This window comes from Alosa alosa, chromosome 17, assembly GCF_017589495.1.
Source record: "Alosa alosa isolate M-15738 ecotype Scorff River chromosome 17, AALO_Geno_1.1, whole genome shotgun sequence".
Classification (NCBI taxonomy): Eukaryota; Metazoa; Chordata; class Actinopteri; order Clupeiformes; family Clupeidae; genus Alosa; species Alosa alosa.
In genome coordinates, this window is record NC_063205.1 from 4,590,774 (window position 1) to 4,618,377 (window position 27,604).

The 27,604-nt window shown below is 40.6% G+C and overlaps 1 long non-coding RNA gene across 1 annotated transcript; it reads left to right on the plus strand.

The window, feature by feature from the left end:
• Nucleotides 1-123: 123 nt before the first annotated feature.
• Nucleotides 124-27,604, plus strand: LOC125310379. The gene is made up of 3 exons (XR_007196297.1): nucleotides 124-332; nucleotides 17,197-17,374; nucleotides 26,662-27,604. It is a non-coding gene; the product is annotated as an uncharacterized LOC125310379 (long non-coding RNA).

Genomic DNA, 27,604 nt, shown 5'->3' on the forward strand with positions numbered 1-27,604 from the left:
AGAGTGGGGCAAGGTGAGGATGGTGAGTGGGAAATGCAGCGCAGCTGGCCAGGTAACAAGAGCAGAGCAGGGCGGAGCCAGGTGGAGCTTGTTAGGCAGAGTAGAGCGAGAGTGAGCAGAGTGGCAGAGAATTGAATCAATTAAGGTTGTTACCAGGGAGAGAGAATGCTCATGACATAAAGGAGAGCCTGTTGGAATGTAAACCAGGGCGTTTGTGCACTGCAGGTCTTATTCTGTTCATCTTTAGTGTTGTGTGTAGTATGCCAGCATTCCTTGATGGCCTTGCTACAGTGGCCCTCCGACCACAGAGCTGAAGACAACAATGTATGTGGGTGAGTAGGCTACTTAAAATGGACTTTGGTGGGAGGACAGGTCATTATTATGGTGTGAGATTTGGGTAATGTAGGAGTTGGTTGGAAAGAAAGAGAGATGTGGCTTGAAACACCTTATTACCGGCTGTCAAAAAATTCGATCCAAGCACATTCTTCCGGGCGAGCTGTAGAAAATGATTAGTAAATCTGCCTGGCTGATTTTGCCCCATTTGAATGGAGGACATTTCTCTCAGACTTCTCCCCAAAGCCAAATCCCTTCACCACAGTGGGCCTTCTTGTGTGTGAACCCCTCTAATATTCACCGACCACCCCGGTGCTTGAGATTGGGCTCCAGGAGTGAGGACAGACTACCCAGGACATCCCATTGTGTATTCTCCCCTTGCGGCGCTGCTCACTCGGCCCGTCATGGCCTGGTTCCCTATCGGCTTCATGCAGACCGCAGGCATCAATCTCTGTGCTGTCCGTGCTGGCTCTGCACCAGCTCTTTAACAGATCCATTATGGGCTAGCGGGAGAAGGATGTGCCATGCATTTTCCACAGGAAAAGTAGGAAGCGGTTTCCTCTCTCAGTGGACTGATGGTCAGGGCCGGCATAGAGTGTAATGTACTGATAAATCATGGATGCCTCCTAATTAATAAGAATGAGTGGATAGCTGGCGATAATCTATGAAAACTGATTAATTATTTTATAGCAATCATTAGGTCTATTACATCATAAGTGTGAGACATTAGTTATACCTAAAAGGATAATTAAGAAAGTAAGCATTCACTATGACTTCATATAAATGTAGACTTCATATAATAGAAGCAATAAATATTAGTTGTCAGGGGAGTTGTCCAAATCTTGCTTAAATGACAGAAACCTTTAGGTGCTGTGAGGAGCATGATGTATCATGCTCATGCTGACAACATTCCACCCGCTCTGCCTTCCTGCATGGCCCTGTGCTTTAGCTGCTATCTGTGTTATTGCCTCTGTATTCCTCTCTGTGTTAAAATGTCCCTGGACACAAAGCTATTTCAGGTGCTTTATTGGCAGGCGGAAGGTGATATAAAAGGCTTTATTTGTTATGACTTTGGTACTCCCACAAAGCTACATATTTGGGTTATTTCAGTGGATGCTCTCCTCAATATCTTGCACTGAAATACCTCACACTTAACGGCCAATCTCTTATGGTCCTCTGGGTATCTGCTATTTTTGCCTTTGTCTGCATTTACTGCAGAGAAGATCCAATCATGTTTAGTATATGAAGTGTGAAGACATTGTTTTAGCGTTTTATCCCTCCGTAGTGCTCTATGCAAACAAGCTTGTTTTGGATTGCTAACTTTAAACGACATCTCAGCTTTCTGCTGAATTCCCACGGCACATGTGCGATCCTGATCATGCAGCCACAAATAGCAACGTCATATCACAATGCTATTAAACACCTGATCCTCCAGAAATAGACCTAATTATGCATAAAGATGAGACTGACTCGCTGCCTGTTGCTATTACACAGCTGCTGGTGCCTGCAAACTTTATAGCATGTCTACTCGGAGGACTTGCCAGAAATGTGCCAAAATAAAGCAGTGCAATGAGTCTCGGAAAGGTTCAGCAAGAGGTTCAGTTGGACTGGGGCTTCTTTTAGAGAACAAAACATGTATTTTTAGCTGATTCAAAGACTTCACACCTTTAAATGACTTCAAGTTGTTTTGATGTTGATTACATTTTTAATGAGGTGGCAATTGCAGGCAGGTTATTGCTAATTTATGAAATTCTGCAAACATCAATCTGCCATTTTGAAGGGGTTGCCTTAGGTTATAATTATGCTCAAAGAAAAGACCGCAGTCACATTAAAAAGGTCTAATTGCACTTTCACCTTTCTGGTGTAACATGTCTCTACTGAAATCCAGATATCAGCACTTTCTACTTTCCACAGAGCCCAAGTCGGCGTCTCTGTCACAATAGGGCTGTGTGTTATTAACCTCCTGTCTCCACATGCTAATGTGATGCGTCTCCAGCTTTCAGCAAACTCACTTTCCCATCGCTCCTGTGTCAGAGCTCATGCACATCCATACTCAGGCACCTAGGCTCCGATGAGTGTAGGACAACCAAGGTGTTATCCAAGTATACTCCCATCCAGCTGAAAGGACAAGGGAGGTTGATTAAGAGCCATAATTACAGAGGGTCAGGCAAATATGGCTGAATGGAGAGGTGATCGTGTGAGGACCAGAGACAGAAGAGGGGGGCAATGGAAATGGTCTATGTATGTATATGAGTGAGTCACTGTACAGCCTAGTGCCCCCTGAGTCGGCCTGTTTCAAAAACAAAACTGGTTAGCTCAGGCTTTTTTGAGAATGGAGACAAACGTCCTTATCAACAGAAACAGAAAACATTAGACCTCTCAAATATGAGCCTGTGAAGCGTGTGAATAATCACAAAATGATTAAACACTCCACAACAGTGTTATTAATATCAACGCCTGTCCTCCGCTGATAGCAAACAATACACTGTAAAAGCTTGGCTAACGACCTCGTTTAGGATTTACTCAGTAATGACTAATAATTGGACCAAGGAAGAAGCGTTGCAAGCCTTTTTAGACTTTTGTGATATCAGTGTGACAAGCGTGAAATAAAAACACAGAAAGCCTTATTTATGTGTACACTGAGGCCACATAAAAATGACAGCTTGAGCTATTACTGTGTTAGTCGTAATTACTGCCAGGTAAAGGCTGCTAATCTCAAGCTGTCGGACCAGAACACCTTTATAGGGCCCAGGCGGAGAAGTCTCCTGATACTGATTATGACTACACACAGCACATTCAGCACCAACATGTTAACTACACCACTATATATGATGGATATATTTTTCTTGGCCAAAACAGTTTCTGTATCATTTAATCAAAATATTTTACATGTAAAACATATTATCTGTAGCTGTAAAGGGTGCTGGCAAGTCTATTACACAAAGCAACCATATTGAGAGGCACTCGGCAATGAAATTGTATTTATTTGTATTCAGATTAGACTTCGCTCCAGGCTCACTTGGTGTAGCTTGGATGGTGCAAGTTTGCCCATTTCGATTTGCTGCAATGACAGAGCAGGTCAGGGTTAAATTTATGCAAGGGACAATTCTGAAGCCCAAAGCTAAAAATATAAATGTTACAATGCTGAATTAAATCCCGCTCCTCCGCTCGAATGGGGCTGGAGTATAAATGGGCCACTAATCAAACTTCTACTGAATGGTTGACGTTTTTGTTTTTGTTTTGTGGGCAGTAGCTGAAAGGCATTTTAGTGACTGCACTGAGTTTAGGTGGTCATGGCATTTACATGCTCATGATAATTGTTTTTGTTTATTTATTTATTTATTTGTGTTAGTGTTTATTTTTTGTTTTGTACACAAGGTTAGAGCTATCAGTGCTAAATGAGTTTTATATTCACAACACATGTGCAAAATATGGATTGGAACTATGGGAGGAGTTCTACCTATGAGACTGGCAGCATTTTGACAGTTGGAGGATCTCAAGCTGGAGTTGCTTGCCTCTCTCAGAAGAACCATCAGAGGCTTGAGGAGGCTTTTCAACATTAAGACCTGCATTCATTCCTATGTAATCTCTCCCTTTCACACTCTCACACCCTGGGGCTGCACTCACACACTCAGAGTGCCTGTCTTCTAGAGAGTGGCCCCTACAGGGAACATAAATTATGAAGTGCCATGCGCGCGCGCACACACACACACACACACACACACAGTGAAAGAGAGGGGGAATGAGAGATTCAGAACTTATTTGCGTTCTTTCAGCCGCTCTGGTTCCCCATGATGTGAATCTTTAAAAAAAAAAAAAGAAGAAAAGCTGAATGGATCGCTCCAATACAGAATCAGCTGTGGAGACGTATAATTTGAATGTCAGTGAAACAACAAAAAATGATAGCATTACTCTAACACTGACATGATTTTAGCACCACACCACGTATTTAAGTAATAAAAACAGATTAGCAACAAATCAATTTCTTTTTAGGCTTATCTCATTTGATGTGCACAAACATATAGGTTAAGAGACCTTTTTAATCTTATCAGCTTGTGCCCAATATTGATGTAATTTGTGAATGCCCAATGCCGACAAAATCTGATTTTCTTAACTGACCATCTCATGCTCCTGGCAACACCGACGGCTCGCAACCAACATGAGAGCAACATGAGATTGTCTCTCTCCTATTATTTATAATTTCTCCAGGAGAAAGTTAATTCAATGAGCATTATCAGCGGCTAATGGGAATTATAATTAGTCAGATGAAGAAGATTATCTCTGCATAATTAGCTGTATCTGTCAGCTTCAATTAAAATGATGGGAATTAGGAGCCATGCGGTCCTGTGGCTGAGGAGCATCCCGTTTTTGGCTCTTAGCTGAGACTGTATTATGGAAATAGGTTGTGTTTAAGGCCTGAAAGTAGGACGGCTATATGAATCTGAGGACACTGCATCAGCAGAGACCACTCCTGACGCTCTGGAGGGAAGATGGAGAGCTCCTTGGGGTCTCAACAAAACGGATAAAAATATTTGAACAGATAGAAGAAGAATTTATCCATTACAGAGCGAGGATTATGTGTCTTTAATTGAGTTCGCACTGTGTTTTCACTGAGTGCGGCCTCTTAATTCATAATCCTCACCAAGAGTATAAGATGGAGTAGTTTAGTATCATGTCAGTTAAAGTGTACAAAATCTGTGGAAATGAAAATATGAATATAGCATGCTAACAGAGTACTAGCAAACAAACATCTTTGATTACAGTTTTTGCCCATTGCTTAGGCCTACACACTAAAAACGAATGCTTAGACCAAAGCCTCAAACTTCATATAGCATACCTGAAACACTGTGTAATCATAGCTTAAACACATATACACAACACATACATTCAAATTTTGAGTTTCACAGAAGGCTCAGTCTGAGTAAATGACAATAAAAGTAAAAACGCAGACTGCTGTTTTATATAAAGCACATCAGTGTGTTGATGTTGAAAGAGTTATTCAAATAGTGCATGTGGTTTTGTTGCAATACATTTTTAGAAAGGACTGTTGAGTTTTTATTGCAGTGTTTCATTATGCCATAGATGTGAGTTGTGTATCTCCTAGTCTTATTTGGCAGTGTGTGCAGTGGTTAAAGTGGGATTTGGCAGGTGGGGGAACCCTAAAATCCAGTGTCGGTGCAACAGGGAAAAATGACTCACCGTTGGACAACATATTGAGTATCGTAGTGTAGCAATACATTTTGGACAAGAATTGCTTCTTGGTCACCTCAGTACATGCGAAAAATTAACTCACCATTTATTTTAACAATATCATTGCGCTATCATTGGTATGAAAGAATATATTTATTATTAATTTATCTGAAGTGGCGAAACTGCGTTCCTCCCAGTCCCCCCCCCACTTTAACCCCTGGCTGTGTGTAGAATTTTGACATATAGTGTAAGCAATAGGCAGAAACTGTAATCAGATGACTTTTGTTTTCTTTCCTCACTAATTAGAGGGAAATTATACAATATTAATACTGACAACTAAGTCCGCTGTTATCAAGGAGACTATATGCTTTAACCCATTCGCGCTGGATACTGCATGACGCATGACGCAACATTCTATCTCCCCCCGGATGCTGCATAGCGCAGCATTGACTCTCCCGCTGGATGCTGCGTAGCGCATGCTTTTTATTTCATGTTTCTAGGTGCTACAGAGGCTTAGATATTAAGGTTTTGGTAGACGTTGACAATTTTTAGTATGTTTTCAGAAAACCCTCAGGAAATAAGGTTATTTAGTCTAGAATGCCATAGGATTCTATAGGCGTTTTTAGCAGGCATTTTAGGAGTAAATGGGTTAATTCACAGAGGTCAATGCCCTTATAACATAATTATCTGCATAATTACCGTTAGTAGCCTACCACAGGGGTTGTGTGGATATTCTAAGACCCATACAACACACACAAACTATTGCTCTGTTGCCATTGCCTGGAGGATTTTGTATGAGTTAGTTAATGTGTTTAAGACTTTGGCGAGTCTTTGCTTTGGGTTATTGATCAAACTTGGCCCGCATTTTCAGATGGAGATGTGGCTCTTAGTAAACTCAGTTGCCTTAAAGAGGCCTTCCATGACTTTACCATCAAGAATGAAACTTATTGTTTGTTTATGTTTTTTTTAAGAGTGTACCCGGTTTAATGGATCAATTTCGCTGTGTCGTATTTATGTATTTAGAATTCATATAGTATGACATATGTCACATCAAACTTGATAAGAAAGATAAGGAAAGTGTCTGGACTTTTTTGGATATTTTTGTAATGGTGGAATAAGTTTGTTTGAAATTGATGTGGAATCGGGTGGTGACATAGAAGGATAATTGGAGTCATCCATCTCACTGCTTTTGTTTAGATATTTAAAGTTTATTAAGGTGTGATCTCTCAAAGTTGAACTGCAGGTCATACAGTGTTGTTCCCAATATCTTTTAGTGAATTGATTTCTGCCTGCAAGGTTGGCAAAGTGCAAGCCATGCTAAGTTGTGTTTGACTGTGTGTGTGTGTGTGTGTGTGTGTGTGTGTGTGAGTAGCCTATGTGTGTGTGGTGTGTGTCTGTGTGTGCATGTGTGTGTGTGTGTGTGTGTGTGTGGCGTGTGTGTGTGTGTGTCTGTCTCTCTTTTGTGTGTGTGTGTGTGTGTGTGTGTGTGTGTCTTTTGGGTGGGATATGTGGATTAACCAAGGCCTGAACTTGAAATACGAAAGGACAGAGCAGTCAATATGCACTGATTAATGATAATGGCATGCAAGCCAAGGGGATAATCTTTTTAAGCTCTTTTTATCTTAAGACCAATTGACTGAAACTGGGAGGACAAAAATCACACAATCCCAGAGCAAATGAAATACTCACACAGTGTGAAATCTTGTGCTTGTGTAGTTATTACAGGAGAGTATTAGCACAAAGCAAATGAAAGCAAATCATTTCTGCACTGCAAGGTGATGTGGTTATTGATTTGTTTGTCTGAATTCCATGTTGAAATTCCAAGTTCCAGAGTTGAAATATACATTTAGGTCTAAATATTTTTTTATGTACAACACTTGTAGTAACAGCACTTTCTATACATCAAATATGACAAAAAAATGAATGAGGTCCAGTAAGTCTTTCTGAGCCTTTGCCCTGAAAGTATACACTATTACAATCTGATTTCAAATGATGCCATCAACACCTGTATTATTGCGATGGATAGATAGATAGATAGATAGATAGATGGATACTTTATTGATCCCCAGGGGAAATTCAAGAATTCCTTTCAGTGCTTTTATCCCATTATCAAATGCGTATTGACAGAAATGACACGGAAATGATAGTTTATCCCCATGTTGCTCATCAGTCTTCTGTGTCTGAGGCTGGAGCTCAGAAGGTGGGATGGAAAAGGGCTGATCTCATCCCAAAGCTTCTGCCTCTGTCCTCTGGATTTGTTGAATTGATGGCAAATTTATGCGTCCTCATGGATGCAATTATTCCCCTCGTACACAGCTGTGGTAACATGCTGCCATGGTCACCATCTGAAATGCACAAGCTACCTGCCCTGTTCATCTGCCGACTCGTCGTCACCAGTTTACGGGATTAATGCCCCCACTGGTGCCCACGGGGGGCTGTGCTGTCTCCACGTGGGATGCTTCTCTCTCAGACTAATCCCTGCCTGGGAAAACCTGGAAAGCGTTGAGTTGGTGGAGGTTTATCATACTGTGGCCCTCCGCCATGAGCAAGCCCCCCCCCCCATCTGCTCTCTGCTTGTCACCGCCTTCAGAGTTTTTATTTATTTTTATTTTTATTAATATTGTAACATAAAAGGTATCAAGCTGACTGACCTGTCTACCAGAGGTAAAGCAAGGTGTTGGTGATGCAGGTGGGGTCAGAGAGCTGGACAGGTAGAACTGTCAGTTTACTGATGGATGGACTGATGGATGCTCAGTCCCAGTGATAACTCAGCTGAGTTCTGATAAGCAGTGAGTGGCATATTTGCCTGCCTGCTCCCACTGATTGCATGCTGGTTTGGTGATGGTCTAGTCATTGGAGCTCTTTATCCTTCTCAGGATTAGCATGCCCCTACAACACACAGTGCATTGGTATGTAGAACCAGTCCAGTGCTGTTGATACAGCATAGTGGATGCCTAGAGCACTCTTGCTCATCATGTCTGTCCACACCTCCTGACACATTCATTATCACACTCACTGTCATCTCATGAGGTCAGCTATGCTGCTTAGACCAAGTGAATAATTGCATTTAGGCAAAGATTTGTTATATTGTCAGGATAATGTTTGAAAAAATAATGGAAGTGACATCCTGTTTTTTGGGGGGGATGAAATCATCATAATCAGAATGGATTCACTCTTGCTTCCATTTTGGCAGTTGTATAATCAACATCTTTGCCCATATCCCCAGTGTTATTGCAATATTCCATTAGCCTGACGAGCCAGACCCACATTAAAATGTAGGGTCTGGGCACTCACCGTTTGCAGTGCTCAGTCCGAGGGGCGGGATAATCAGTTGTCTTTCAAATTCGCTCTGCACGCAATAGGACAGCGGCAGCACTATGAGTCCCATCGTTTCCCACCAGGCGGGCTAGTTGGCTAGTTCAAGCGTTGGCCAACTTAATAAAAAGCTTAACTCGTGTCACACTGTTCGCCAGCAGCAACATCCATCTTATTTGTTTTCAAGTAGCAGGGAATTCAAGCCAAACCGTTGCAACTCTGCCATCAATCATTATCTTAAGCCCTCCAAATGAGTCTATACACGATTTCATTGGGCTGATTAAGTTTCAATTTTTGGAGCCCACAAGCCAACGGAGAGTTGCTAGACTAGCCCTGGCAGCAAATGTAATTTGCTGCCGCTAGGGGCGCGTCTAGATTTCTAGGCTAATATTCCATGTATCTTGAAAGTGGAATAGCCAGATGGTTGTAATGGCCAAACTGAGGATAGATCTAGGTACAACATGTCATCTGAGATGGTTTCAGTCTTCATCCCTCTCATGGTTTATAAGCAAAGTTTCATAGCTGAGTAATCTCGAGACACAAGCACAATTCCAATGCAGGTGCTTGTTAGTATTGCCATCTCTGTTGCACATGTCAAGGGAATGGCTACACAGATGCGCAACATTCTCCTGCTCCTGCCAGCCATCACTGTGGTGGCTCTAACTAGAGAAAAGGGTCTTGTCAGGCCATTGATAAAAGAAGCCAGGTTTCAAGAGGCAGCGTAATTAGACAGAAAAGAAAAGACTAAATGTAGAATGGAGAACACATATTTCCCACCTCAGCCAAACAAACACAGACACACATTTACACACCTCACTATCATTTCATTCAGCCCCTGACAACATTAGCTGTGACATGACGTATATTACTCATTATTTATTGTTTATTATGACCGCCCGGCGCTTAGCCTGTGGGCGGTCATATAGGTTTAGTCAGATTTTTTTTTTTTTTTTTTTTTTTTTTTTTTTTTCAGCGTGTCCAAATTTCCGTCAATGATTCCCGGGACACTGAAAGACCGGGGTAGACAAAACGGTGGGCATGTAACCCCATATGGATAGCATGGAACCATCGTTTTCGTTTGATCTGTAGCCCCACGCTGGACTGCACCCCGAAAGGAGGTGGGGCAGACACAGTTTTCTGTGAATATCGAGAACCGTAAGGTTTAGGAGGACCATTATTTTTTTGTATGTTGATCTCAAGGGGCCATGTCAACGCATTCCATAACCACTCATTTCATGTATATAGCGCCACCTAGTTAAACACAAAAAGTAAAAAAATGAGGTGGTGTAATTGAAGGTATCTGTGACCTAACATAGTCAAACTGCACAAAATTGGAAGTGTAGGATCATTATGACACCCTCTGTATGCACGCCAAGTTTTGTGGAATTCCGTTCATGGGGGGCCACACAAAATTAATTTATGTTACTATACACCAACTGGCCTGTAGGTGGCCGGAGACAGTTTTCTGTGAATATCTCGAGAACCGTAGGGGCCTAGGAGGTCCACCTTTTTGTATGTTGGTTGGGGGCTTGTCAGCCCATCCCATTACCACTTATTTCATGTATAGCGCCACCTAGTTAAAAATTAAAAGCATAAAATTAGGTGTTTTTCATCTCAATATCTCTGGCTGACAAGGTCAAAACTGCACAAAATTAAAAGTGTAGGATCATTATGACACCCTCTGAATGCATGCCAAGTTTTGTGTACTTTTTCGTTCATGGGGGGCCTTACAATAAAATAATTTATGTGTACATTTAGTGGCGATACACCAACAAGGATTCGGGACACTGAAAGACCCGGGTACACAAAACTTGGTGACATGTACCCCCCATATGGATAGCATGGAACCGTCATTTTTCGTTTTCATCTGCAGCCCCCGGCTGGACTGGACCCCGAAAGGAGGGTGGGGGCAGACACAGTTCTCTGTGAATCTTTTTATGGTATGTTGGTCTCAAGGGCCCACATAAACCTGGCTCATAATCACTCATTTGTGATTCCCCGGTAAAATGAAAATCAGTAGGATTAAAAGAAAGCCAAAATAAATATTCATCATCATCATCATGGCTGCATTTTCAGTATTGGCGTAGAAGTAGTCGTTTGTCCACTAGATGGCGCATCGTTGCAGGTGAGGCGTAATTTTGTTGGAAGTTAAAAGGGGTTGGAAAAACAATGGACGCTTCATACAAGGACTGTAATTTACACCTTAGCGAACATCTAATAAGGATAGGGCGATGTTCACATGAAGTGTAATTCCCATTTCTTCTTGAAGAAAAAATAAATCTGAGGATGTTTATCCGGACATGCTTGGTTTTTACTGCAGATGCGTTAATCTTGTAATATCAATAAGGACCTAGGTAATGTTACCGTTAAGCGTTGGTTGAGTGATGGAGGCATTTGATTTATTGCATTTGTAGAAAACTATAAATGCGGTTATACTAAGCAAATGTATAGCAGCACTGTTTGTATCTTCGACTGTCATTTATTGCACGTGCTACAAAATCATTCTGTGCAATGGAAGATTTACCAACGTTACACCGGTCTGATGCAGTTTGCCTATACATGCGTGAGACTGAGGCGCCCTGTTTATTTTGTTTTAAGTCGTGCAGGGTGTGAGGGGAATCGATGTGCTTTGATTACAGCTTGGTAGTTGTAGTCTGTGAAATTAAAAAGCACGTGTGTGTGAAGTATCCAAACAATGACACCTTCATTTCATTATGGCTGTTTTAGCAAAACACCTTAAGCTACTGTGTAGTAGGTCCCATTTAGAAGTGGCTACTTCATTTTGCGCTTTCATTGACTCATGGAGCTGCGTGAATGTTATTACAACTTTTCGCCGATATGACAGTTTAAGTCCGCTTTGATACTGTAGGCGTAAGCCATTGGTTTCAAAGGAGATTTTATTTGTGTCGCCAGCATAGCCTATTGACAATTTATGTTGTCAATAGGCCTACCTTATAATCCTACCTGTAGCTTAGGGAAGCTAACAACTTTCTATTAGGGATCTAGTTTGTTAGTTACCGTTTTTGTCATAACTCCTGATGCATTTTGCATTTAGAATAGCCAAGCGTGTATATCTCGTCGGAAAATTAAACAATATCGGGTGCCTATGGACTAGGCTGGGTGAACCCAGCCTGATCTGCCCGCTATTTATTTTGATTTCTTAAAAGATTGAGCTTGGTCTGATGAAAGCCAGACTAGCCATGGACCTCAGTTAAACAATGCAAGGGAACATGAATCAGCCTATATTTGCACTAACAATAACGGACAAAAAGTCTTCAACTTTGGCGTTAAAATGTGTATGAACAGTCTAGCGGCGCATTTCATCAAGGCCCATTTGGACATGTCAGTTATTTGCACCACTGGTTAGATGTAAAACAGCGCCCCGTTTCAGACTAGGCTACTGTTACTTAATTTGTGCATTAACAATAACGCCCAGACTACTGTTACTTAATTTGTGCATTGACAATAAAGTATTACATGAACTAAAGATGACTAAAATCTTATGTAGAAGAAGAAACATTCACAAAAATCCATCCATCCAAAAATGACCTTTGTTTTGATAGCTGTTGAAAACGGCATGGAACTGACAGAGATGTTTTTGTTTATAAATACATAAAAATAAATAAATAAATAACATTATGCTGATACCCTTTTGCTTTTCCCAAATACAATGTAGCCTACAGGTGTAAGTGACCTTTCATCAATCAGTTGCAATGGATGAACTGTGATGAACTGCCCTACTTGTGATTGTTTAGAGATTTTAAAGGTTTTATAACAATTCTACATCTTCTTTGGCTATTCTACAATCTATTCACCTTTTCAGCACCAGTAGGGTACTTTCAGCTGTGCAGCCTATAATAACACTCAGGCATGCCAAACAAGCATACACAAAAAGTTTCAAGAGTGGGGATGGAGTAAAATATGGAGACAAATTGAAGTGTGATTTATTTTTCAAGGAACGGATGTACAGGACTGGCCCGGCCGGTCATATTTTGTACCGCTATGCGGTACATCTAGTTAGCATTCTTCTGAGAGGTCATAAGAATCAGAATTGTCCCTAATTTCATTCTGCTGCTTCAGTCTGGACTCAGGTCTGCTTGAGCATCAATATGCTGACAGTGGGAGTTTTTGTTTTGTGGTCAGGCTTGAGTGACAGTGATGGGTACCGTAGCGACATGGAATAGGTTGATTTGGAGAGGGCTAATCCTGCACCACCATCCCCCATCTCCCAAAGCCTTTCAGTGTGTTGTTACAAGACCAAGAATTGGCTCTCAATGAGGAATCTGTCTTACCAGCAGATCACATCTGGTTATTTCTGAGCTGCTTTGACTGAGTTCTCATAGAACAGAGGAAATGACGTTGACAAGCGAGGTCTAATGGGACATTTCTCAGACAATTTGCAAACCAGTGAAAATACACCATGGCAGGCATATTTTATTCCTTGAAGTCATTATGCACTATAATGCTTCCATTAGTGTATTTTGGTTGAAATTGAGACAAATACTGATTAGATAAAAAAATGAAGCTGTTAAAAATAGGTGAGGACATTCGTGTAACTGTTTTCCCTTTCATAATCTCTCATTTCACAATAATTAAGAAATATGATACGAGTGGGAATTGGTTTTATAAAAAAAAAAAAGGTACCAGCTGTGATTTGGCCATAGGTGCGGGGCCTGGGGTGTCCCCACTCTTAGAATGCCTGTTGTCCAATCATAAATGAATAAATGACTGGACATAACGGCTATATAATAGGGTATTATAAAATAATGATGATTGTCACATTGTGCAATTGCCTCATCAGTGTTGGAGCACTCTAATATGTTTACTGAGGTCACAGTCATTGTCATACAGTTAGAGACAGAATCGGTTGGAAACAAACACCCGTAGTGATAACAAACCCTGCCTACACCCCTATGGGTCCATTTCACATACCACTGTGAGGGTTAAAGGTCACAAGGTGTTCATAATTTACTTCTCTTGTAATATGGAGTCCATGCCTTTGCCCACAACCTCCGCTGACATGGTGTCACAGTGCGAGTCCATGAGGCACCCTGGAGAGTGTGAATATAAGGGGAAAGATTAATTGAGTCCTGCTGAAAGGAGCGCCGCAGTCCTGGGTCTTTGGCGATTTCATTAAGCTCTTTGGTCCATCTGTCCGAGCCTGCTCTGCACTTAGGTGGCCAGACTACAGACCCAATGAATACTGCTCTGCCGATTGACTATTAGCATATCAATCCTTCTGAGACCCAGTTGTGTGCTGCACTGCCATTACAACATTGCAAGGCTTTTCCGGAGTGGAGTCCTTGTGTATACAAGGTCATTTTCATCTAATCAATATCCACCATTAAGCCTACGCTTCTTCACTCTTGAAACAACCATGAAATCGATATAAATAAATGGAATTAAGTAGCTGGACTGTATGATGAGAAAAAGAAGACATTTTATGTCTCTCATTATCAATACACTGTAAACAACATTCTTTTCCTTGTAATCAATGGTAAACTCATTGATGTTGTTGCTGGAATTAAATTGCCTCACATCATGTTCTTCCAAATATCCATGAAAATGTGTCATATGAAAATGACAAAACATGCTCTATCTTAGTTCCATCTTTCCATAGGATCTTTTTATTCCTACTGTAAATGTTTTATTTTTAGAACAGTCAGTCGTTTGCAGTTGTCATATCACCAAGAGTTTTCCCTATTTTACTTCCATTTCTTTTTTATCATCATGACCTTATTAAATTAGGAAGCTCTTTTCATGTACTTTCAAAAGGCATTCTATCTTGTGCTGGTTGCCAGTTGAAATAGTGGGCCGGAGGCCTCCCCCAGGGGACAGGCCTGGCTCTCTCTGCCTTCTTTAGGAGCCTCTCTTATTAAGCCTGCACAGATGGGTCATACTCTTTTATTCATAAGGGGGCACAAACTTTGATCTTCCACAGCATGTTTAGCATTCATCCAGCAACTGGAGACCACTGAGAGAGTCCACTCTGAGGGATGGGCTTCTGCCTCACCGCCTTAAATACTCTCCATCCTCATGCTTGGCCTTTATGTTCTTCCTGTTAGGGTTTGGTTGTATTTTGATGACCGCTGTTCGCTTTATGGGCAGATAATTTAAAGCATGTATAGATTGCCTGTGGCTACCTTTACGTTTGGCAAATTACAGCTTGCCCTTTAGGGGGTGTTCTATGAAATAAATATTTCCATTCTGATTTCTAAAACTTTTAATTGAGGAAAAACACTTATGTCTGTAATTGACTTCTGCCTCACTACTGCAAACTATCAGTCTCTTTAAAGAATACTGAACATGTCAATGTCATTCCCTACTTGATAAAACCTGCACAAGTCATATGCAATTATTATTGCATAATATATTAAGTATTAAAAACTATTTCTAAACATATTTTTGATATAGGATTATTTACTATGAACAAACCATGAGTGCACCATGAGATGGGGCAGCCGTGGCCTACTGGTTAGCACTTTGGACTTGTAACCGGAGGGTTGCCGGTTCGAACCCCGACCAGTAGGCACGGCTGAAGTGCCCTTGAGCAAGGCACCTAACCCCTCACTGCTCCCCGAGCGCCGCTGTTGATGCAGGCAGCTCACTGCGCCGGGATTAGTGTGTGCATCCACCTCACTGTGTGCTGAGTACGTTTCACTAATTCACGGATTGGGATAAATGCAGAGACCAAATTTCCCTCACGGGATCAAAAGAGTATATATACTATACTTATATACCATTTATAACTGTGTCTACAAACACTTTACTGATGAGAATTAATGAGGAATGGTTTGTAATTAGTAATGGTTTACAAATGCTTAATAAATGCTTAATAGTGTGTAGTTATTATGAAGTAATTATTTTTTTGAAAATCATCAGCATTATTGGAATTAGTAAGATGTGTCCACTCTTGGTGCATGTGGTTGTTGACAAATATCACCTACAGTTTTGCAATAACATTTATGGTTTATGAGCCGCCAGAAACAGGCTTTCTGTCGTTGCTAGGTGACATGCATGGAGAAAATGTGTATGTGTGTTGTGAAGATGCTGACATGTTTGCGTCTGTTTGTAGATCTATACGTAAATGAAAATCTCCATAAAGGAGGACATGACCGTCTTAATAACGTTTTCATTTCTCACTTTTTAAAAACCTAAGGGGAAAGCCAAACAAGTCAATGTGCAATGTTCTGGTCCACCATCATTGAGTGCTCCATTAATGTATGTGTTCCGTCATCTCAGCGTTCCTACCAGCGGTGCAAATGCGAACAGAAATAAAAAGAAACACTAGGAGCTGTGTTTGGAGGTAGCCTCTCCAGTTAGTAGATCTGCCTTAGAACTGTCTAGTCCAAAATGGTATCATCCCTTCCATGTGACTGGTGATTTGCTTCTCTTTTTCTTGCCAGGATGTGTGTCACTAATACCAGGTTTATAAATGTGTTTTTATCATATGATTCTAAGGAGGTATTAACAAGCACTGAATGGTTTGAGGATCAGGAAGAATAAGAAAACAAGTCAGAGAAAAGATTTTCACACAACATACAAGGCTGGACAACTGGACAAACCAAGCAATGCTTTAGATGTGATGGAGAGAAGTGTTAAGCAAGGAGAGCATTACAATAGATGCATAGGATGCATTGTTGTTTTGCATAAACTCTCCCGGGGTCACGGTCATGCTGGATTAGTTATTGGGCAAATTAGGACTTTGTCAGGTTTAACTCTCATATCTTAACTTTCAGCAGGAAATTAATCTACATTCTAACAAATAACAAATGAAAAACAATTGTGTATTTAATGAGAAAAAGCAATGTCACAGCGTCATTTAATGTTTTAGGTTTAAGATTAAATGCCTCTCCCATACTTGCCTCTCCCTTACATGCAGGCACTGAGAGGATTTTTGTTATTCATAATTATTCTTTCAATTCCAGTTCTTATTGCCAGCGCATTTGATAAGAATGGCTGTAATCAGGTTTTGATGGAAACCATGTAATCCATTCTCCTTTATGCCAAGTCTCACACAGGTGTGGAGAGGGAGGCGTCTGTCGCATATGGATTAGGCAGATCATCTCAATGCACTCACTTTTGCTTCCCTGCTAACAGTTCTGCTCTGCACAAGAACATCTGAAATCTGTGACTATGCTGAGTGCATGTAACCATCTCCATTGATGATATGTGCTTTACACAGGGACATGCACAAGTGCTGAGCAAATTCATCTTCTTTTTTTCCATTAAAAATCCCTTTGGTCTGTATTGTTATTTCACTGAGGAGCTTATATGTTCGCTGCCCTTCACATGCTCAGCTCTCCGTCTCTCCTGCTCTGATGCTCTGTTTGTTACTCCCGTTCACCTCCATCTTAGGACTCTAATAGAATTTCTGCCGCCGGGAGCAGGATAGACTGAGGTTCCATACTGATGCTGGATTTCCCTGACCTGGCAGACTGCTGTGCTCTTCCCTCTGAGTCTGATGAACTGTATCCCCCTTAGATTAACCTCTACCCCCGACTCCAAATCTCCAGGATCCCCGGATTTCAGACAGGTGAGCGGCAGGGCTAGGGAGAGGTGCCACACAGACACGCTTACAGAAATGTTGTCTCTGAGAAAGAGCACTGGGAACAATACAGTTGACAAGTCCTAACACTGATGGACAGTGAAAGTTAGTATGTTGTTTAAAGACTTTTTTGGTGATGCTGTGTGTATGCATGGGGTATGTACATAGATGTATGGCAATACCAAAGTTTTGTATCTTCATACATATTAGTCATAGTAATTACAACATACGTGGCTGTAGCATGACTCATTGGGCCCTATCTTGGTGATCTAAAACTCAGCGCAAAGCATATATTGTTACCACGATGCAAAACGTATTCCTATCTTATTCTCAAATTTTTGCCATGCACGTCTCTTTTATTGAACAATGCGCTCAGCGGTGTGGCAATTAACAACCTAAGTTGTAGTCTGGCGCATTATCTAAAAATCGCTATATTAGACTATCTAAAAACTGACCAAGAAAAACCTGGTCTATAGCGAAAGGCGCATATGAAGCACAGCTGAAGACACACTGTCAGAAGATGTAAGCAGCAACTCCTCTGCAGAATAAATGTATTTTATTTAGTAATTCAAACATTATTGGGGTAACTGCTTTTTTCAGGCTATGTTTTCGATGGTAACCCATTGTCAGTCAATAGTGAGTAATTAAAGGATTACGCCACCCCTAGGTGAAATTGGGTCTCTCCCCGCAGTCCCTAGAGTTGGATGAGTGAGCCAAAGCATTTTATAGCCGACCCAGCCATTGTCCGAATCTAGAAACGTCCCGGTTAGCTTTAGCTTAGCGTAGTCGCGGTAATCCGGCGCTGCCAGCTAGCATGTCGTTGCAAAAGTGAATCAAATAACTCAAGATTTTTTTTATAATTATTTCTGGTAACCTGTACATTCACATCGAGTGCAAATATCAATGCAAATTAACACGAAGGGATTTACTAGACCAATTTAGATTTGGAACTATTTTCGGGCATAGCACCGGCAAAGCACCGCTGCCAGGCACAAAGACATCACGCAGCATCTGTAAACCCTCAACTTCCGGCAATACACCAGCGTGACTACCAAGTTCTCTGCTACTAGGCTGACATTGACAGGTGGGCTTTCTCTAAGAGTTCTAATGGCGATGAATATGGAAGATTATACAACAATTGGGTTCTATGGAACTATTTATTTGTTTCTGATTGGCCGAGAGACGTTCCATGAGTTGGAATATCCCTGGACATTTCAACTCAGACTTTGCACAGCTAATAATAAATCCTCCAGCGATACAATCGCGAAGATTTGACACAATGTTCTCATCCCAGCTCTCCACTATTTCAAGCAATGGGTTACTCCTTAGCAAACCATAACGAAACAGTGCTTCACCACATCTGTGGATTAAGCCACACAGTCAACTCAATGTAAGTAAGATAAACGAGGATGCTAATTGTTATTAGCATTGCCAGCATTGTGTATAATATGATTGTCACTTGGAGGAGACTAACGTTAGTATAATTAGCTAACCGCTGCTAACGTGCTAGCATCGTCACGTCAGGCTGTGCACAGTAATATAACATTTATTCACCATAAATTAATAAAGTTGAGTGGTTCTGCAATGTAGACAATGTTTCCGTTTTTTTGCAGTACCATGTCCCTTACATGACATGGCCCATTGTCCTTGTAACATGCATTCAGCAAACCTAGATATGAATGTGATTTCAGCCCGACTTTCAACATTTCTTTCAAGAAGACATGTAAACCACCAAGACCCGTAACGAGGGATCTGGAATGTTGGTTACCTAGCAACCAGATGCTGTCTATTGAAAAGGGAACTATTTTTTGATGCGTAAGAACGATGTCGAAATTAACATTTTTAAACAATAATGGGGTGTTTTCAGATTATTTAGTTTGTTGTAGAATTGTTGTATAAAAGCAATATAGCACTCGTGATCGTGGGATTGGTCATGGATATTCCCACGGGTGTTGTTCGGCCGTAGCCACGAGGCCGGAGGCCAAGATCCAAGACCCTACCTTTTCGAAACCTAAGTTCACTGAAGAGGAGTTGCGAGCTTTGGATCTGGGAAGAGAGGACGTTGCGACTGGTCAAGGCGAGTCGGATGAGTGAACGAGAGCAAACACAAACTGGTGGTGTGAGTGTGGAGTGTGCCAACCCATGCCGACTGACAGGTAACGGTAAAAGGTAAAGTAGTCATATTGTCAATAGGGTGAAACGGCAGCCTAATGAAGTTATACAATAAAACTGGAAGCGACAATGTGAGTCGGACTAAGTCAAGTCAAGTCTGCTTTTATTGTCAATTTCTTTACATGCACTGGTCATACAAAGAATTGAAATTTCGTTTCTTACTTTCCCATGCAGACATAGACATACTTTAAATACAGACATAGACATACTATAGACATAGCCATAGACAATAAACATTAAATTAAAGTGCAAGACTGAAATATAGAACATGTATGTATCAAAATAGAAATATAGGACATATATGGGGTTAGGGTAGACAGGATCCTAGGTTCCTGGCTGGCTGGTGGGTTCAGTTATAACGTTAGCAACGTATAACCTAAGGAAGGATAGAAATTATACTTACAGGCATGGATGATGAACACTGTTCTGCCTCTGTACTGAAAATGGATGGGACGGCCGTATCCTTCAGATGTAACAGCATTTTTCTCGTAGCATACTGCATTTTCTCTTCGTAGTCCTCCGGTTTGAAATGCTCCTCGCAAACACGATACTGATTGATTTTATCCACTGGAGTTGATGCAGGAATGCCGAGGGCAGCAAGCCAAAGATTTCTTCGTTCCACTGGGTTTGGAATTCTGTGAAACATTATGTTTGTGTATGTCCTCTGCTTGTTACCGCAGCCCTTCACACAGCAAGTAGCCATTTTTCCCCAGCATTTTTCCTTCGGTGAAACTAACTTCAAAATACTAATGCTGGTTTATTGCTGGAAGTTGAGGGTTTTCAGATGCTGCATGATGTCTTTGCGCCTGGCAGCGGTGCTTTGCCGGTGCTATGCCCAAAAATAGTTCCAAATCTAAATTGGTCTAGTAAATCCCTTCGTGGTAATTTGCATTGATATTTGTACTTGATGTGAATGTACAGGTTACGAGAAATAATTATAAAAAATCTTGAGTTATTTGATTCACTTTTGCAACGACATGCTAGCTGGCAGCGCCGGATTACAGCGACTACGCTAAGCTAAAGCTAACCGGGCCGTTTCTAGATTAGGACAATGGCTGGGCCGGCTATAAAACGCTTTGGCTCACTCATCCAAGTCTAGGGACTGCGGGGAGAGACCCAATTTCACCTAGGGGTGGCGTATTCCTTTAACTGTGTATAACTGTTTCGTCGTTGATTATGACACTACGGTGCAGATGTGTGTAGGCTATACTCTGCTAGGTTTTAGTAAAGCATGGTTTGGTGGAATACCTGTTCAGTCTCGCGTGCAAGCAGATTCCTTCAAAATCAAAGTACCGATGCGCTGTTTGAAGTTGCGCTGCTTGCTGTTAAAAGGAATGACAAATGTAATTTTCATTGGTTTAAAGGATGTTATGCCTAAAACACACCCATGACTGATTAAGAAACATAAGAACTGCCTTTTTGCGCTATAGGCGCCCGACGTTTGATAACAAAACCACCCCCAATGTGGACTGGACAAACCCCTAAGTTATTTGCCAGTGGCCATGCATTTTAGATCGCCGAGATGGGGCCCATTGGGTCTTTTAGCAAATGCTTACAACCAAAAGAATCAACTATGGACCCTTTCAAGAGTTCCATTATCAGCATCATAGTTGGCCCCACAAGACTTCCTTTTTAACATTCCATATGTTATCTTAATGTAGAGGAAGTAGATTGGGGCCCAAATAGGATGTTCAAGCATTGTTTTTGTTTTTATTGTTGAAAGGGTCTATATAAGAGACATACATTTCTCATATGCTTGCTTTTTGATACAGAATAATATGCATGACCTTGTCATGGTCTGATAGTTAAGCGACATGATCTATTGTTGGAGCCTGTGGTTTTCTGGTTAAACAGCAGTAAATGGCTGTCTTGTCCTTCGTAACAGACATGGGCACAGTTGGTGTTTCTGACCTCACAGAAGGGTCTGGTTCTAATGCCGAGCCTGCTGGGTTAAGAGACCCAAGGCTCATTTCACACCTCGGCACTACATGCGGCCGGTACACTGTAGCTAGCTTGTCATCACCGCATCCCAACAGTATGGTCTGTTACGCCTCTCAGATTGGTTTGTGTCACTCGAGCCTCTCTCTGGGATAGCATTTTCAGGCCCTTACTTCACACTCTGGCCAACAGCTTAAACAATCCAATTCGGAACTGTGCAACTGCAAACACTTCGGTCTTGTGATGTTAGGGTGTCATTACCACAAAATATAAATACTGCTAGATGTTCTCTTCAATGAATTACAGGAACTTGATTGTATTACTTATAAAAAGTGTAGTCACAGAGCTCATTACTAGGCATAGATTTTGGCTGAAAACACACCATTAGGGTAATTAAAGGAAGAGAAAATCAAGACTTTAATTTTGTATCATCTCCTTTGATAAACATGCTGTGACTTATAGACCCTTTCAACAATAAAAACAAAAACAATGCTTGAATGTTCTATTTGGTTCCCAATCTACTTCCTCTGCATTAAGATAACATATGGAATGTTAAAACGGAAGCCTTGTGGGGCTAACTATGATGCTGATAATGGAACTCTCTTGAAAGGGTCTATAAACAATAATGAGTTTGAAAAAACAAAAAGAAACAGGTGTGCTGAAGTTGAATCCATTTCAACAGAGTTATGATATTACTCCTACATAAACTCATGTCTGTCAAGAGTGAGACAATAGTGGATTATAGAAAGACACCATCTTTATTCATTTAAATGGAGGTCATTCTCCCCTGGTGTCTTTCTCTCCATAGATTATAAATGACGCCAAGGCTCTTTTCGGCTGAATATTCTGTCCCACAATGCCTGGGCTCCATCTCAGAAGTAGAATGAATTTAAATGTGATAAATCATAAATCTGATTAAAGGACTATTCCCTGTGATATAGAACTGATGTGGAGGAGATGAATTTCAAATGAAGGGGAAAATACATTTACTTCCCCATGCAAAGAAGACTTTTACTGTTAAGTTCAATAATTTAAAAAGAGTGGGACTCATTATAGGAAAGTTCTGCTATTTCAATAAAGTATTCCTAATTGAGGGCGTTTAACTCTATGGCTACATTACTGAAATGGGCTGTTCCTTAAGTGTCAGATTATATACACATATTAAGCAGTTTCATATCAACAGCTTTAATGAGTCAAGCAAATAATTTCTACCCACTCAAAGGAAGAAATCCACCAGATGGCTAATGTTTCCTTCATCTAGACAGACATTTGTCACAATATGGTTTTGGCTCAAGGTCCAAACAGATAATATGAAATACGGTTTATAAGGGTGTTCTCAAAGTATGAATCATTCATCTTCCATTGCTTTAATGGGTATTCTACTGTATGTTGTCTGTTGCTCTCACAGTAAATGCTCTCACAGTAAATATCTAAATATTACTCACTTATTGTTAAAAGTAATAGTTAGTAAATTGAAGATGAGGTTGTCTCAACAGATTTTCTATGCATGTATAACTATGGTAAAAATAATATCAATCATGTTGTCCTGTGTGTGTGTGTGTGTGTGTGTGTGTGTGTGTGTTTCATGTGTGTCTGCTCCATTCATTCCCTGTCATTTTAACAGCCCCATATTATCCTCATACCCCCTGTTCTACAAATACCACACACACCCACACACACACTACCTTATTCCTTAGCCGGTAAGACCAGTAGTAGCCATGAGGGCACGTCTGAGCCATATCCCCCACCCCACCGCACCCCCTCCTCTTCACACCAGCAGCAGCAGGCAGCAGGCTCAGCCTGGATGGAGGAAGATACTATCTTGCCTAAAGCAATCTGTGATACAGTCATATGTCACAAATAGGTGTCAACTCTTATTACAGGGGGTGGGGGGTAGGGGGAAAGAAAACTCACTTATCAGACAGGACATTGCTGTGACATCCCCTCTCCTCTTCCGACAGCTCCATTTGGCGGGATGGCTCTGAATTTCACTGCTTTTTTTAATCAGAGACCTAACCCAGACAGGGGCATGCCTGTAATACCCTTATGCTCAGCCCTAGCTGCATGGTGTAGAGGAACTTTAAAAAATGTGTTCAGGCTCCTCACTGCAGCCTCTGTATGAGCACTTCCTTTATTGCTTTATTCCTCCATTTTGGTAACACTTTACGGTAAGGGTACATGAATTATCATTAATTCATGCATTAGTTAATTCATGATTCATGTATTACTTAATTTCTTAATATCTCATGAATCATTAGGAATTGACATGAATTCAAAGTCTCTCATTTGTGACCTCATGCATAAACACATCAACTAAAGCAATAGGTACAGTCATTATGAATTATGACTTGATCTTGATTAAGCATGATCAGGATTATTTCTGTTTCTGCCAAAAATGTGGTCATCACTGCTCAAATTCTGATTTGAACACAGTTGCAACTTTGCAGTTCTCTAAACACATGTCATTATTCATCACTTTAGTTGGGGGGGGCACAGACATTATGAGCTTATGAGCAATTAACCTTAAATTCATGTAATCGTAATGATCATGCTTAAGAAATAAATCATAATGATGTACCCATCGTACCTAACGTCTTAGTTTATGTGTTGTTCAGGCATGAGGTCATGAATGAGAGACTATGAACTCATGTAAATTCATGATGATTCATAAGATATAAAGGAATAAAGTAATGGATACATCATGCATGAATTCATGATAATTCATACCCTTACCATAAAGTGTTACCCTTATTTTTAATCAAGACAATTGTAAGATAAGATGAAGCATGCGCTATGTCTCAAAGCACTGATGGATCAAATTGCTAATCTATCTATCTATCTATCTATCTATCTATCTATCACATGATGGATATACAGAAAGTTGCTGTTAATCTGCTCTCTGTTATCTGTCAACTGCTCTCTGTCAACCCCTTTCCAGTAAAAATTGATAGGTGCCCTTATTCAAGCACAGTTTGGTCATTCTATGATCAAATCAGAACAGATCTACAGTGACTATTCACAATGGACAAAATGTATTGCCTGAACAGATGAGGATATCTGTCATAGTACTGCAACATGATGTAGACACATTGTTCTTCCACATACTGTCCTCTCTTGATTTGTGCATAAGGGCTGTTGGCAATATGTTCACTGAACGGATTTATACATGACAATTTCTTTCTATGTATAAATTAACAAAACAAAAAGGCATTTTTGTAATTTATTTTCATTCTAGATTATAAATGGGCACCAGAGACTTATTTGCTGTATTTTAAAACTTTGAATTATAAAACTGGTCTATGAAGACATGCAGTCTTCACCCACGTCCAAGTTGAAATGCAAAATGGTTTCAAAGCAGGAACGATTAAATCTGGAATATTTCATTCAATTTCCTATTCTATATAGTTTTTATAACCCCATTACAAGTGGTCATAGTCTCAAGGCACTTTCCAGAACGCAAAGGCAACAGAGGAAACGTTCTTTAAAAGAGAGTCCATTTGGAAAGCTCAGCTCCAAGTGTGGTGATGTGTGGCCAAGACAAGGCCAGAGCTCAAGAGAAAAGAGAGGCGGAGAGCCGTCTTATACATGAAAATACAAATGCAAAATTACTGATATGATGTATAGAGCATTTCAATTATGCTACACAGAGAACAAGCGAACAATTAGCTGCTTTATAAAGAGCCATGATTTATATTTAATTGCGGTGCACATTTCAATCTGAAATAAGGTAGAGACCATTGGACAGGAACAATGAAGATATTCAAATGAGTCTCAGTTGAAAACACTGGATCCTGAAAATGTCACACGTGTCAGCCAGCAGCAGTGAAAGGAGATTAACAAGAGCTCGTCAGGTCAAGTCAGGTCGACAGAGTGCAATCCTGCTTCCTGTGGAATAAAAAAGGGTGCTGGATAAAAGGGTTGATTGGAATGTATTTTTGTTGTCAAAAGTATTTTTTTGCTCACTGACTATTTTCAAGATGTGTATGAAATGGATCCTAATGTGACCAATGAATCTGTAATGTTTAGTATTTATATCATGAATGTACGACTTTATAGATTATTTACATAATCACATAGAGCACCTTTGCTTTAGGTTTCTACATTAGAGTGACATGACCCTGTCATAACCCTAACACTAACCCTAACTTATGACAAAAAACGAATGACACTTGACAGAGGCGAGTGACAGAAGCGTTATGTCATAAACGTTTATAACTTGTTTATAATGTTTATGCCATGTTCATCACAGTCATGTCACTGTTATGTAGATACCTTCAAGTGAAGTGTAACCATGCATATTATTCCAGATGACAGAAATTAGACCAAGGCAGGAAAAGTATTTACTTTTGAATAATTGAAGTGCTACACAGTCACAATATAAACATCATATTAGACAGGTCGCTGCAAATAGTTGCAATTCTTTCTGTCATCAGCACCTCAAAAGGAAAGTAATGTGCTTGCAAACTGATACTAATCTGAACCTCAACATTAAGCGTATTTTGTAACAGTGAATCCTTAGATTGAAAAAAATGTGCAGTAATTAACTAAGTCAAAGACACTGCATTATGTGGGTCAGTTCCATGCCTTTGCACCAGCTTTTCTAGTTTTCCCTATTGGATTTGAGCTCCTATTAGTTTACCCTAATAAAGAACCAATCACATCAGACCTGCAACAATTAGGTGTGCAAGTTGCACTAATGCGATGCTGTGGAGGTTGACACAAATTCAATGGTCTTTTCATCATGCCAATGTACAATAGTGTAACAGTTACATTCCCCTGTATATGGTGATTCTGATCAATATTCACATACCGAATGCACTTTAATTTGTCTCTGGAGTATGTGCCTATTGACTACACTTGCTGAAGGACCAAGATGAACAGTGCAGTTCTATTTGGATTTTCTATCCAGTTAAGTTTGCTATCCATCCTATTTTATAAATACACACCTGCTACCCATGTAAATGCGGAATCTCAATGGCTCTGGACTCCTACAGTTCACAATCAGACCTGTCGCTACTTAATCCATGCTGCCTTTTGCTGAGGCAGACAACTTTCGTTTTATTTCCCTGGAACCCAATAGACTTCTGACTCCTTTTCCCTATTCTCCCTCTCTCTCTCTCACTCCTTTTTTCTTTCTCTTTCAACAACTTTGTTATTTTTTTAAGCTTTCTCCTCCACCATCTGTCGATTTATCTCAGCCTCGCCGGCTTTGGCGAAAGGCTCTGGAGAGATGGGAAATCGCGGAGTGAAGACGTGCCAGCGATCAATCTTCTGCTGTGCTCCGTCACGATGGGCCTGCAGCATCAACACCCTTATCCAGCCCTGAAAAGCCATTTCACCCCTCCGTGCCCACCACAGCCCTGCTTCACACCTCTCATAGATGTCTAATCCCATTTACAGCCATGGATCATATGGGCCTCATTTTAGCCCATACCATACTGCTGAGATCCTAAGCCACCTCATTCCCTATATACTATCTCAAGAATGTATCTTCACTTTATTCATTGTTGGCCTTTAGTGCAGATGTTATCATGAAGTTTGTCCATACATTGTGGCAATGTGTTGGTGAAAACAAACAAAGAAAACCCCTGTTGTGTGTTCTACATTCTTCCATGTGGGCAAAAGAGGAAGTACCTGAAAACGGCTCTTGTAAAAGGTTTAGGTATCTCTCTGAGGTGCTTGATCAGTAGAAAGAGTTTAACCTATCCTGTCAGACTAAATTAATTAGGTAATTAAAAGCTCAGGTGGAATTAGAACTACTGGAAGATACCTTAGTAGGCTCCAGGCAATAGTCCTTAAGTTCCTTTGGTAAAGGGGCATATTAGGGTTGATGGGCTATTAGATAGCATGACGGAACAAATACATTTAAAAGATTGGATGAAGTCAGCTAAAACCACCAATGTCTGCTTTAGAATATATACTCTACGACTTCAGTATCAAATAAATGTACATTTTCCATTAAGGGTTCACTCTACAGGATTGAGTTTACCTGTAGATTTTCAATTTGACACACAGCAGGAAGACAAAGTCATTTCAGCAACATATTAAAGATGTATAACATTTGGGAGATCAATTTCTAACCACAAAGAGAGACATAATTAAATCCAG